General features: G+C 33.2%; 2 long non-coding RNA genes across 4 annotated transcripts in view; one reads left to right on the forward strand and one right to left on the reverse strand.

The window, feature by feature from the left end:
• Positions 1-3,821: 3,821 nt before the first annotated feature.
• LOC117115945 lies at positions 3,822-9,120 on the reverse strand. Of its 3 annotated transcripts, none has more exons than XR_004446656.1 (4): positions 8,822-9,120; positions 6,171-6,264; positions 4,589-4,650; positions 3,822-3,895 (listed from the first exon to the last, which is right to left on the reverse strand). It is a non-coding gene; the product is annotated as an uncharacterized LOC117115945 (long non-coding RNA). The 3 variants fall into 3 exon arrangements; XR_004446658.1 differs by having other exon boundaries at positions 3,848-3,895; positions 4,589-4,597; positions 8,822-9,113; XR_004446657.1 differs by lacking the exon at positions 4,589-4,650 and having other exon boundaries at positions 3,840-3,895; positions 8,822-9,110.
• Positions 9,121-14,242: 5,122 nt separating this feature from the next.
• Positions 14,243-14,499, forward strand: part of LOC117115938 — a 5,501-nt gene continuing 5,244 nt past the window's right edge. The window contains exon 1 of the long non-coding RNA XR_004446654.1: positions 14,243-14,441. This is a non-coding gene — a long non-coding RNA (uncharacterized LOC117115938). The remainder of the gene's footprint in view (positions 14,442-14,499) is intronic.

Genomic DNA, 14,499 nt, shown 5'->3' on the forward strand with positions numbered 1-14,499 from the left:
TGTGAATGGCAAACACAAGTTTAGATCGTTAATTTAAAGTATGGAACTGTTTTTCAATAAGAAAAACGTACACTTGACTTCATGAGAGTCTCCTCTTCCACTTGCTGTCCACGACAGGAACTTGTTTGTACTGCTGTATTATTTTTTTAATTAATTAGCCTAGGCCTAGCTTATTTTTCATTTATAATTATTTTACCTCATTTAAAATGTCAAAAAACGATGTCCTGAATGGCAATACACACATGTGAAAAGATTGTTCATCAAATAATATTTTGTAGTCTTGATTTAGTAAGATAAATAATAAATATAAAGGAGAATTAACGTCCGTTGGTTGTAATATTACCGAATGTCACATGGAAAACACACATCTTTATCACCATAGAAACCAGACAGCATTCTTATTGCTTCAGTTTTCTGAAGACAATATAAGTAGATTGGAAATGCTGTAACTATTGCATTACTACACCATTTCACAGCACTTATCTGTCAAAAACCGAAGATACGTTGTTGATACTAATTAATCATCCAGAATCACAACATGAACATATTTACAATTTTAGCAGCTAGAAGAATGATCATCAGTATGTATTCTATTATATGTACGCTCTACACTCTCACAATTTTGTTTCTTTTCAAGTAGTGCTCATTCCTGTATTATTTCTATTTACTTATTTTTCCACTCCTACTACAATTTACAATTTAGTTTATTATGCTTTTGGAATAAAACTTAAGAATATATGGACAAGTACGTCACTGAAGAAAACTTATTTTTACCATTATTATTATGACTACAGTTGAACTTGCCTAAGTCGAATAAAAATGGCATTGAAAATTTCGACTTTCAGACCGTGAATTGATGGAAAAGACAACAATTTTGCAATTCAACTTAGGAATTATTTGCAATTCAACTTAGAAATTATTTGAGTTAGGCAAACTATTAATTATTATTCTTCTCAATATACTCAATAACAATGTGATTATCCACGTACTTAGAAAGCTAATTTACACTGCATAGAATTTTACTGTCATATTTGTTAAGAAAAAAATTCATTCTTCATTTTAATTTAATGAAGATTACCATTACATCTGGATAATTTTAAATTTCATATTGAGACACATTACAATTTACTACAAAAATGAATCACAAACAAGCCAAGTACACAAATATTCAATCATATTGAGCAGTCTTATTTCTTAAGTACTTTTTACAGATTCATTAGCCACATCCATAGCATAAACACAGCACATTCACCATCCATCAATGTACTTTACACTATCTGGCCATGCGACAGGCAAGCTTTTAACCAACAATCCAAACTGCATGACTTGGAAGAAATCATAGTAAAGGTGTTAAAACTAGTAGGAAAAAAAAATATAACAAGCAGCTGTGGCAAAACAAAAAAAGCCTAAAACTAAATTGCTTAAAAATTTTCATGCAAGTCTTTTTGTTGCATTGTATAAAAGGTTTCTAACTTGAGACTTATACTGTTTTATATATTATATGTAACTATATACAGCATATCACACAAAGGCAATACTTATAGTTCAAGTTATAGGACTTGAGGCATAAAGAGGTGCATATACCAGGAACTACATATGGCCATGTCATTACAAAAATACAAAGAAAACAAAGAATATACACATTCATTAGTTTATCCAAGAGTATAAAGACTCCCTGGAACCTACAGTACTGTACTCATAGACACAATGGATCATTTCCTGTAAAAAGGGGAACAACCCTACTGACCTTCATATCATCTCATGTCAAGTCCAAAACCCAAAATCTACCACCTGCTGGGTCCATTGTATACAGGAATTGATCGTAAATAATAACGATATCAATCTTAAAATTCTTATTTCCATATTTTGACCTTGTTTTAAAGCCTGATTCCTAAAATATGACAAAGTCAGCATACCAAATTTTCATGAAACTTTTGAACAAGTTCATGACCCTGAAGAAGATACAAATGAATATACTTTTAGATGATAAAATAAATATAAACTGGAACCCAGAGAAATTCTATTAGTTAGCATTGTGGACAAATAATAAAATTTAAAAAAAGAAAAATAAAAAGATGACTTAATGACACAATGATAATTGTTATATTTCATTATCATTATTATTATATATTACTAACTTATTGTAGTTGATATTTATATTAAATTGATATTAGTAGTGTTATAATCACTATCTATTAGATCAAATATGTAGTAGACTACAGTATAACGCAGAATTTCTACATGTTAGATGCGCCTAATGTAATCTAGACCAACCAAACAACCAATGTTTCTCTACTAAATTGAACATAATTATTTCAATTAAAAATAATTATAGTAGATACATGTCTACAGGGCATTATGTATAATGAGACATTTTCATTTAAATTATAAGTTGTACAGCCGTCTATCAATAACTCAAATAAATTACTATCGCTTTCTAATAACAAGCAAGATATAAAGTGTCGGTCTGAAACTCTGAATATATAGAACTAGTACAATGATAGTGATGCTATGCTTATAATTACAACAACGCATTTCATCAAGTATATGAAACATATTATTCAGCTCCTTGCGGGAGTATCTCAATCTCATTAATATTGTCTGGTGAATATAACATCCCAAATAAGTTTTTATACTATGAACACATCTGACGAAGAGATGCAATACCTCACAGAATTGTTGGATTAAAAACACACTTATAGTTTGCGAACCGAAAGTACAACCAATTAAACGATATTAACTGTGCTTCGGTGAAGAAATTCCGCATTTGTGCATCCATAAAAAAATTTCTTTCAGACAGGACAACATCCTCAATCTCATTAATATTGTCTGGTAAACATAACATCCAAAGTAACTTATTATTCTATGAACACACCTGAGGAAGAAATGCAGTATCTCACAGCAGTGTTGGATTAAAAACACACTTATAGTTTGTGAGCCGAATGTACAACCCATTAAACGATATTAACTGTGCTTCGGTGAACAAATTCCACATTTGTGCATCCATAAAAATATTTCTTTCAGACAGGAAAACATCCTCATTAAATTGAAACAGCTTTAGGTAAAAGCAATTAAATAAATCATGCATTATACATAATTAGTTTATAAGACCTAATAACTGAAATGTAATTGGCCAAATTAACGTTGTCTTTAAGAATTACTTAGTTGCCTTCATGCAACACACATTGCTAAATTGTATTATTAGGAATACTGAACATCAACATGATGATGAGGAATGAGAGAACTGCTTTACTTTTTCTGGTTTAGAAAACTGTTCTAATTGAGAGGTACCCAGGTGAAGGAGAAATATAATAAAATTAATGCCATCATAAAGTTTTATTAATGAATAGATGCAGTGTCTGCTAATGAAAGAAAACCATAATATAAAAATGACCAAAAAGGCATATTAATGTTAAGTTGCAACAATACATCAGTCAGTTTATAACTGGTTGAATTTGTGCCTACTATACTGTAAAACCATGCAGACATGCATTAGCTAAGTGAGTTTTGTACAATGTACTATACATATATTTAAATGTATGCTCATTGTTGTTTTTGTTGTTGCTAATATAAGAATGATGATGGTAATGAAGCTGAGAAGGAAATGACGATTATGGAAGTATGGAATATTATTATGGTAATGACGAAGCTGATGTAGAGGCAGTGATAAATTGCGTAAGTGATAATATCATGGTAATAATGACCATGATGATTATGTTTTGTAGTAGCAAAAATATGCTACATAAATTAACAATTAAAAAAAAACCATGGTGCTGAGAATGTGATAAAAAGTATGATGATGAAAATATACCACTGATCCACAGCACTTGAAATTACCTTCAGTGAAGACTGACACTTAGATCTGTTGAATATTTGCAAAGTACCTGGAACAGACCTTGCATTTAAATAAGAAACTTATTAAACATGAATTGTTTGAAGATGCAGTAATCTGATACTTAACACAGAAATTTGGTCATGGGCAACTATATTGAACATTAGCCTACTTAATAATAATGAAAGGTTGATGCAGTTAAAGCATGAATCTATTCTATTAGATAAATTAATTAGACGATATTTGATCATTTCCAATTCTTTTTAAATTCTTAATAAAAAGTTTGAAAGTTTTGCTTTTATATAGAACATACACGTTTCCTATTCCAGTGACTGGCAAGCAAGAATAATTTAGTCATCATTTTATTGATCTAACATTAGCCTACAGTATAAATAATAATGAAAGATCGATGCAGTTAAAGCATGAATCTGATTCTATGAGATAATTAATTAGATTGTATTTCAACATTTCCAATTCTTCTTAAATTCTTAATAAAATGTTTGAAAGAAAGTTTTACCAAGTTTATATACAATATACATGTTTTTAATCTAGTGACTGGGCGAGCAAGAATAATTTACTCATCATTTTATACAACTAACAACCTGCTACAAATAAGGAAACAAATTTACAGCACTGGCTTTGGTACTGATCACGTTGGTATATGGACGATGCCACTGTACATAACATACAATCAAGATTACCATGCTGGACCAGAAACTAACATGCCACAAACTACATGCAACAACTACACTTTACCTTTGCAACCTGTTTAATCGAAGAATGAGCAACAACTTAATATCCAATTGCTATCAGTTTCTCTGACACAGTGGGAAAAATCAGGAAGAAGGCAATGGTAAAAAAGCAACATAAATATATTGATCATACCTCTGTCTTATCAACAGAGATTATAATCATATAATTTAGAGTCAACCTACAAATGATCAATGGTTGAAAATATTTTTTAAAAATCATAAAGCAAGCATGATTATATATAGACAGAGAAGAGCCTCCTCTAATTTGAATAGAGGTGAATAATGAAACAGTAAGTGAAACAAATTGACTGTTACTGTATTGTACATCTGCTTTTGAACAATATGAACTCAAAAAATGTTGGTTATTCCTATCAATCACATAGAAAAAAAACAGAAACTTCTACTCTACAATAACGTGCTGATTAAATTTTCATAAATTACCATGGAGTGCTCGAAACTGGAATGTACTAAAAATTGTTTTCAGGCTATCACTTTTCATAAAAGAAATAGAAGTGCTGATAATTTTTTTTATAAATTTATGATTAAAAAACAAGTTCATGCATAATTATTTTTAATGTAAGTCTTCAGTATTAAAAATTTGCAGTGAAAACTGTTTTAATATTTTGGGACTAATAAATTACAATATATATTTATAACCAGTTCTGATTGGATGATTATCATACTTTGTATAACATCAAATCAAGATCGGCAAACCTATGGGTCACGACCCAGGTTTGGGTCGTGGATGTACTATTGAGGGTCGTTAAGTCAAATCTGGGTTATAAAAATGATAGAAAGTGTTGCAATTAACACTAAAAAAATAAGATTCCTATGAAAACATCGAACTAAATAATTTTCTTAATAAATTTATGTTAAATGTCCCGTTCATTGTCACCTTATTTACAATAGCGAGCTTTCAAAATGGGCGACGCTTGGAGCTGCGACGGGGAATTCAGTCAACCATGAACGTCGTACTATGCACGTCCCATCTCAACATCATAGCTGTTTCGATTTACAGGACGACGCGCTCCCTCGTATCGCATGATTAATTATGCAGGCGCCCCAGCAAGCGCGCATTTATAAAACTCACGTTGCCGTAGTCAACATAACACCAAATCGCTTTAAGCCCGTTGTCAAATCCACACAACGAACGACTTCCCCATGTATTCGCATGCGCAGTCAGATTTCACGCTCCACTGCCCGCCGTAGAATGCCGCGTCGTCCAAATCGAAAGCTGCTTATTGACACTGTGTGTGCTGCTAGTGGTTTACCAGGAGATTGCGCATCATGGAGAGGCAAATTACTACACAATATTTTGATTATTATATTGGCAATATATTGTAGTTTTTCTAGGGGTGGGATACTAGAGGCATTTAGTCGTGGGAGGCTATGGCAAACTCATTTTGGGTCCTACAGGTTAAATGTTGCCGACCATAGCATTAAATTACTTTAAATATATCCGAGATGATGATGGTTACTGGTGCTTGTTAATTTGCTCACAATCACATACTTCAATATACACTGCACTAAATATGTGTATAACACGCAAATCACAATTGCACCTTCTTGACAGCAAATTTACGTACCTTTTCTTCCAACGTCTGCAAAATTGACATGTTGTTTGTCTATTGCGATGTTTGGAAATGGTTTGCACCTAGTTAATAAAGAAAACTGCAGAACCTAAAAGAGAAAAGAACATATTCTAACATATTCAATTTGCATACTGATACATCTACTGCAAGAATAATAAATATTCAAAATAATGAATTTGGAAAAAGTTGTTTTTAGATATTAAAATTATACCAATTATTAGTATTAAATTAGTCTAAGAAATGCCCTTGTACTTTAAAACGTGAAGAGTCAAAACTAGCTTGCAAGTTTACAATGCTCATTCATTTTTTATATTTATCACTAATTTAACTTTACATTGTATAACAACTTCAAATTCTCTGTTATTCTTTTATGAATTTTCTATCAGGTCTCAATAATTACAATAATCATTCGTGTGTAAATTCCCTTCTAAACATTTCTCTCAGGAATTTGGTATGAATTTGAAAATGCTGAATTTGGAAGTTTTGGCTACAATGGTAATGCACCTTCCGTCATTATTTAGAGTTAGGTTTATTGAGGGTTTTGTTGGGTCAATGCCAAATTCAGCAACATAAGCCTATGAGAAAATAATCCAACATAAACACTAAAACCAAGCATATTTTGAAAGTAAATCTATATAACATTTACAAAGCATTTTAAACAGCTCAATAACTTAAAATATATTCCATATCTATGTGGTGACAACCAAAAACTGAGACTTACTGTAGTTGCTATACATTACCTTGTACATTTATAATATAATAATAATAATAATAATAATAATAATAATAATAATAATTATTATTATTATTGTTATTATTATTATTATTATTATTAAGCATTATCATCATCATTATTTAATAAATAAGAGTTTGATAGTTTTTAATAGATTTTCAAAAGATGCTCAAATGTCCAACAAGAATTAAGAAAACTGGAATGGTATCACATTTCCACTGATACAGTATTTAGCTAAATGGGATTGGGATAAGAATGGCCACATTCTCAAATCCATAAAACACAGTGACTTTAATAACACAATAAAAATCCAAAATAATTGCTTACTTCCCAAACTAATTTACTCTTAGATTACAAAAAAACACAACTCTCCAATGTTCCTCAGAATGAATAATTGCAATAACACTTATAATTCAAACACAAGGCTTTCAAGTACTGATATTATGGCATATCAATGACACCTTTGGGACCTGACAACTTGTGATGGTCTTGGAGTTCGGTCTCCACACGGAGGGTTTTACTGTACTGTTCAGTAGCTTAATGTTAATAGATTGAAAAATGTTATTTAGTTCTTTGTAAAAGTAGTCTCGAATTACAGGGGTCCCAGGATTAGAGGGGTCTCCAACTGGAGGGTGCACTCCATTATGGTCTCGGAAATCAATCACCAAATTAGAGCATTAGCATTGTGTGAAGACTGAAGATTGTTAGTTGGTACTTGGACTCCCAACCTCGAGGTTGTGGGTTCGTAACTCTTGCTGTGCAAATTGCTTGTGTCCTTGGGCAAGGCACTTTTTCTACGGTTGCCTCTCTCCACCCAGGAGTACAAGTGGTACCTGGTAGGTTCGAACACAACTGCGCTGATTACTTGCTGCAATACTATGGAATTCTCCCCAGGGAATTGTGTAGGTGTTTCATACGTGTTTGATCCAATGACCGGGGTAGTAATGTGAAGCGCTTGAAGGTTTTATGCATGAAGCGTTATTTAGGCCGACATATTATATCATTACTTTAAAAGGTGGTCTTAAAAATTAAGGGGTCTCGAAAGAGGCAGGCTCTTGTTTTCAGTATAAATAGGCCCTAGGCCTACCCCATTTTCTTCCGAGTTCTCTAGCCGTCATGTTTATTATTAGTACACAAAAACTGTAAACTCAAAAACAGTAAACTCGGCACACTTCTCTGAACTACCATCTATCAAAAATCGTTGCGATGCGAAATCATCATCTTCTACAAAGGTCTTAATTCTGTGCAACAAATGGTGTATTCAAAACAATTAGGCCTAACAAAGAATTTATTCACTACTAGGCCTAGGCATAGGCCTAGCCTCCCGTCCCCTTTTCTAGCCTATTTTATTGTGACTGATCTTTTATTCCCTCTGCATCATCTTTTTTTGGTTTTGCAGTTTCACTTAAATTTAAACTTAACAACTACTGTGTTATTAAATTATTTACACAAAAATAGATAAAATATCATTAAAAGCAATACGCTTGTTGCTTGCAAGCTAGGCCTCCAGGCCTAGGTAGCTCGCTCCAAACTTTCATCAGCGCCTTCAGCACTGGCCTACCACATCACGGTTATGATGATCGAGTTTTGTTGGGCGTTAAAAAAGGTCGTAAAAAATACACTTTTCAAGGAGAAATATGTTTTTTTCAGAGGAAATTATGAAAGTGTCACTTCTGAGTTTTGATCGTCTTACTTTACCGGAAGTTGGTGTTCCTTGTCACCAGATGGGGTAACCTATTGCAACCGGCGAAAACCGCGCATAGCCTAGCCTACCGGAGCCTGGTGATCATCTCATTCAACCAATCACACACACCTAAGTACGTACAAATCACGGAAAAGTATACCGTATAATAACACAATCATGCAACAAAATACCCTATATTGGATGAAAATTATATTTTGCAAACAATACCTTCCTATAAAAACCATAGAAAGTCGCATTCAATGATAAAACGACTTATATCATCAAAACAGTCTTCTCACAATAAATTATCCACTCCTTCTTTCAAGATGGCCGACAGGAGACTTATTGCAAGAAAATATTCTTCCGCAAATATCAAATCCATGCATTTTACATACAACAACATAAAATTATACAAATTTAAACTATAAATGTTCCAACATGTTTAATCACATTTAAAATATATCTTGTTAAATATTTCTGATTTATCCTTAATATGTCTTTTATATAGATAGATCAATGCGCATACACTGTTTACTTGAGTGCTCTGTCGCAACTCGTGGCATCGTCGATGACGTCTATAACCAGCGCCCTCAAGTTGAATAATTTTGAACTTTTTGAATAAAAACCACTTTCTTTCTATCGACCGGGTAGACCTACATGTACACAAGAAAGCAGTATATGATGTATTTGCTTATTCTATTCATGAAAAGATACAGATTAAATCTTCCACTCAGTACTACAGACCGATTTGAGTAGACGTAACTTAATATTTTGAAAAACAAATACAACTCGCGTCAAAGCAAAGTTGGAGTTTTTAAGTAAGTCCATGACCATTGAGTCAAGCACTCCAAACTGCATCTCTAAAAAGCCTGTTTATTAACTTGCAACGATAACGATAAGAAGCTGAAAAGCAATTGTTCATATAAAAAACAAGAGAAGTTTTTAAGCTAGGACAATTCGATAACGATTTGTCGTGTATACGATAACAAAATTTAAAAAAATAAAATAAATAATAAAAATCAATTCAAATAATGACGTCATAATCATCGAAATACGATAAATCGTTGTTACCATTACGATTTTATCGTTTTTCCATGATTATGACCTTCATTTTAATTGATTTGTCAAAATATTTTACAGCTAATTTATTCAGTGTAAAACACGATGAAACAAATACCTCCTCAACCGAAAATGAAAATGGTCAGCATAAAATAATAATAGTAGGCCTAATAAAAATAAATTTTTAAAAAAATGAAATAAAATGCAGGTTTGGCACTACCTGCACATCATGCTTGTAAAAAAAAACCTTATTAGACATCTGCGAGAACTTGGAGCAGACATGTATTGTGGTTCCAGTATGGGTGGCTACACCAGCAAACAATTGAAATTAGAGCGCGTAGGCCCTACTATATTTTTCATTTTATAATTTTATATGGCTAATGATTCGGTTTATGAAACATGACAGGAGGGCCGTTGACTTTAGTGATTATTGCCCTAATTATTACAAGAACTTCAGTTTTTATTTATTTAAATGACTTAATTTGTAGTACTTTTTATTTTCTAGGATTTTGATAAAATACAATTTTTATTTTATTTTATTTCAACAATATTTCGTGAGGGTGGTGCATCCATCCAGAGCTAATCAACTGGGACCCTCAATATATACAATTAAAGACAAAAGAATACAAATCAAACTAGATCTTTAACAAATTAATTAAATGAAAAACAGAAATATAAACAATCAGAAAAAAAAGAATACCGGTAATGAATTGAGAAAAACATTAAAACTAAAAATTAACAAAAAGAAAAAAAAATGACTAAAAAGAGAAAAAAAAATTGGAAATAATCAAGAATTAAAGAGAAGATACTTAATTAAACAAACAAAAATAATGATATCTTTAAATAAGAGATTTATAAAAGATAATAATTTATTATTATCGTGAATATGTCTACTTTTTGCATTATGAATTTTATTATTAATTGAAGCCGATGCAGCCACATACTGTACTAGTTTAATTATATAATGTTACAGTATCTATTCCAATAAACGCCCCGGGCGTTTACTGTTGAAGGGTGTTTCGAGGGAGGCGTTTATTGTTATTCCATCTATAGCTTTGTTTACAGTTATTTAGGTGTGGTAAGGGTGGGGTGTGTGAGGGGGTGGGGCATTTAATCGGGAAAAAATAAACGCCTCGGAGTGTTTATTCGATGGAGGCATTTATTCTAAATGAGGCTCGAGAGGGAAAGTTCATTCGAGGGGGGAGGGGGCGTTTATTCAAAGCGGTGAGTTTATTCGTTTTGGAGAATTCATTAGAACATCCATCTGTGGTTTTATTGTGGGAATAAGAAATGATGTGAACACGTTCAGTGAAGTGTATTTATGGTCATGTTCTCAGATACCGTACCGTAGCAGTTTAAATGCAAAATGGATGTTTCTACCGCATACATGGGTTTGTTATGAACTTTAAGACTAGTACTTGACAGCATAAAGTGTGCAAAATCGGATGCTTCTAATGTGATTCGAATTCTCACAAAACCTAGTTGGCCAGTTTGGTTAAGGCGACTGCATAGACAGCAAAAAGTTACCAGGTGTAGAGCGGGTATGCATCGCGGTTGGGAGCGAATTTCGGTGGTTGGGTAATATTTTGTTTGTTTTTTGCAGTCGTCATTAACGGACAGTCAGTAAAGTCAAGTCCTTTCCTGTCATTTTTTCATAGAGCCTTATTGGTTGGTTTTGAAGTAATAATTTTTCGATTCTTTGTAGGAAGTTCAGTGGCGGATCTAGGATTTAGCAACGGGTGGTGGGGATAATGCGATTTGCGAAGCACCAATGGGGGAGGGGGCGTGGTTTTGACAAGGGCGCTGATCTGTTTCGAAAGGTGAGGGGACGTTTAGGAAATAGTAGCTCTAGATGACTGGAAATTATACTTTTATATAGTAAAATTCATCGTCATCACATCACCATTATATAGTAAAAGTGAAGCGCCAACAAATGTCTCATAATGTTTACCAGCGATTTTCGGCAACCATACATCCATATCTAATTAATACGGTGTGATGTACTATAGAAAATAAATATTAAAAACATTGTCTTTGATGTACTTAATTCAGGCCTACTTACTTCAAAGCCACTAGTTCACAAAAGGGCTGAGGTGGGAACATTTGGGGAAATAGGGCCTTGTACCTCCAGATTATCAGGTAATGACACTGTTTTATAATAAAATTCCTCATCATCGATTAAATTAATCGCTGTGATGTTCCATTGAAAATAAAACTAAATTGTCTTTGATGTATTTTTAATTTACTTTTATGTGTTTAAAATCAATCTTATTATTATTATTACACACTTATTCTCATACTTCTCAAATTATAATAAAGGCACGCGCGAGTCGTGTATTATAAGTAATTCAGATGTTTGTGGGCAGAGAAGTACCGGTTGTACAGCACACTTTCGTTAAAACCTGGGTCATTTATGCAGTTCATTTTAAAATTTTCAGGCATCTTCTTAACTTATGAAATTATTACATTGCGGACGAAAAGTGAGAAACCAACCCCCACCCCCTTAACAATATTTGGGGACGTGTCCCCCTGTCCCTCCTTGATCATGGGCTTAGGGAGAGGCATCCTATTCCATTTGAGATTTTTTTAGAATTAGCAGACGGCTAGACGATCTTGGATGAAATCTGGAAAGAAGTAGGCTTAAAATTGTTAAGTTTATGTTTTAAGAGAGTACGGTAGCCTACTAGGCCTACATGTAACATACATGAGAAGCACACACACAAGACGGGTGACTATATTCTTTTTCGAAGTCACCGAAGGTGGGGGGGGGGGGGTGTTGGCTAGCCACCCTATTCACCCCCTAGATCCGCCACTGTTCAAGGACTTGTTTGATCCCATTAAATGAGCTACCGTAAAACTTAGAATAGAAGCCCGGGATTTTTCATTTATTAGGGCCCTAGGATGGGCTTCTTTCCGGGATGGTCTTCTGTTCTAAATTACTTTTGCAAACTAAAAAGACGGGCTTGTTTTCAAAGCAAATGCTGTAAATTTTGGAATTGCTACTATACGACATTTTTTCAATTATGGAATTCGAAATTCTATTTAATTCTTTAAATTATAACCATGCTGTACAATAAAATACTACTGATACTGACACGCTATCATAATCATCAGCGATAACGTCAGTCTAAATGTTAGAAAGAAGCCTATGTTATCTTGATTGGAAGCCCATGGCCATATTTTTCGAGATATGGGCTTCTTCTCGAGGATAAGCCCATGGGGCTTCTATTCGAGGTTTTACGGTATTCAAAATTTATTTTTGTGACAGAGAGTGCGTCCTCTATCTTACAGTAGTCTGAACTGAATGGCATCGATGGCTGGTTTACTAGAATCAAAGAAAGTACGTCAGTAATGTGTATTCTAAGACAAATATGGTGTAATTGATGTGTGAAGGAACAGACTGGTTTGTTTTTCAGAGATGGAAGGGAGTGTTTCAAAACAAATCTTTTTGTTGAAAATGTGTATAAATATAATTAAATACTGAAGCAAGTTCTAAACAAAATTACTATATCCATCAATTGAAAATTATATTCTATTCTATAAATTGTTAGCCCTGGTTCTGTTCACGTTATTATTTGTTGGCTTCCTAAATATTTTTGATTTGCTACGTTAGCTTGCAGGCTTGCATGTTGAGCCTCCGTGGCTGAGGCTATAGACGTAGACGATAGCTACTAGACATAGTTAGTAGATAGTTTTGCTGTAAACACAGTTAATAAGTTAATACAAGATAATATTTCGACTTTGAGGCCAAATAAAACAAAATATTGTTGGCCACGCCCGACTGACCCAAAATGTACGAAATTGAGGTTCGGCATTTTATATCTCATTCTATTTTATTCTTTTTTTTTTTGACTACGAAAAATATTTTTACGAGCTAAAAAGGGTGGAATAGGCCTATCTTGCTGGACGATAGGTGACGCGACAGTGTTATGCGGCCGCTTTGCTCTTCAAGGTAGATTTAAAAATGGTCTTTGTTGTATTGTGTATTTTCTACTTATTGTGATAAACACATTGGTAAAAAATAGATTATTTGAATAAATACAAAAAAAAAAACAAAAAAAAACCTTTCCTACCGACCAACCTATTTTTTGGGGGGATTTTCCCAAAACGTGGCCAACACAAGAATTTTTCTTGTTTTTGACCTAAATAAAGAAATTTAATAAGAGTGATGTGCTCACCCTACCTGACCACTCAGGTAGGGCATAAATATCACTCCTACTCAATTTTCTGAAGCAAACAACATCGAAATAGCAATGCAGCTGCTACTTAGGGATTGTCACTAAGCGCAAGCTCGGTGGTCCAGTGGTTATGACACCAGGTTAGTTATCTGGAAGTCGTGGGTTCGTTTTCACCTGAATCACCTGCAAGATTTTTTTATGCTAGTATTTGGGAACGTACTAAGCACTCGGTACAACACATCAGGCAGGTCAAAACATGACAAGTTTACAGATTTTATATGATTTTAGAGCTACAGTATTTTATAATACAGTAGTCACTTACCGATGTGCGTTCGTGAATTCTACGCACTCGACTGTACATTCAATAGTGTATAAATTCAAAGCTAGTAATAAAGCTCATCTTTGATCCTGCAGTAGTAAATTTAATTCATATGTAGCACAGTATTGCTTTATGCTGTAGCATCCACAATTTTCAAAAGCATTTTGAGACAAATGAGCAGATAGGAATAACAACCTTAATTGTATATACAAGAAATATTCATCTTTATTCAAAAGCTATGTCCAAAGGAAAAAGCATTGAGCATATACCTCAATACAGAAGTTCTACAAAAGTTTTTTTTTTTTAAATGATTAAAAAAAATACCAAAAACTTGTCTCTTATACACATCT

Source organism: Anneissia japonica, unplaced genomic scaffold (genome assembly GCF_011630105.1).
Source record: "Anneissia japonica isolate Jap-2015-1 unplaced genomic scaffold, ASM1163010v1 scaffold27830_len515607_cov181, whole genome shotgun sequence".
NCBI classification, from domain to species: Eukaryota; Metazoa; Echinodermata; class Crinoidea; order Comatulida; family Comatulidae; genus Anneissia; species Anneissia japonica.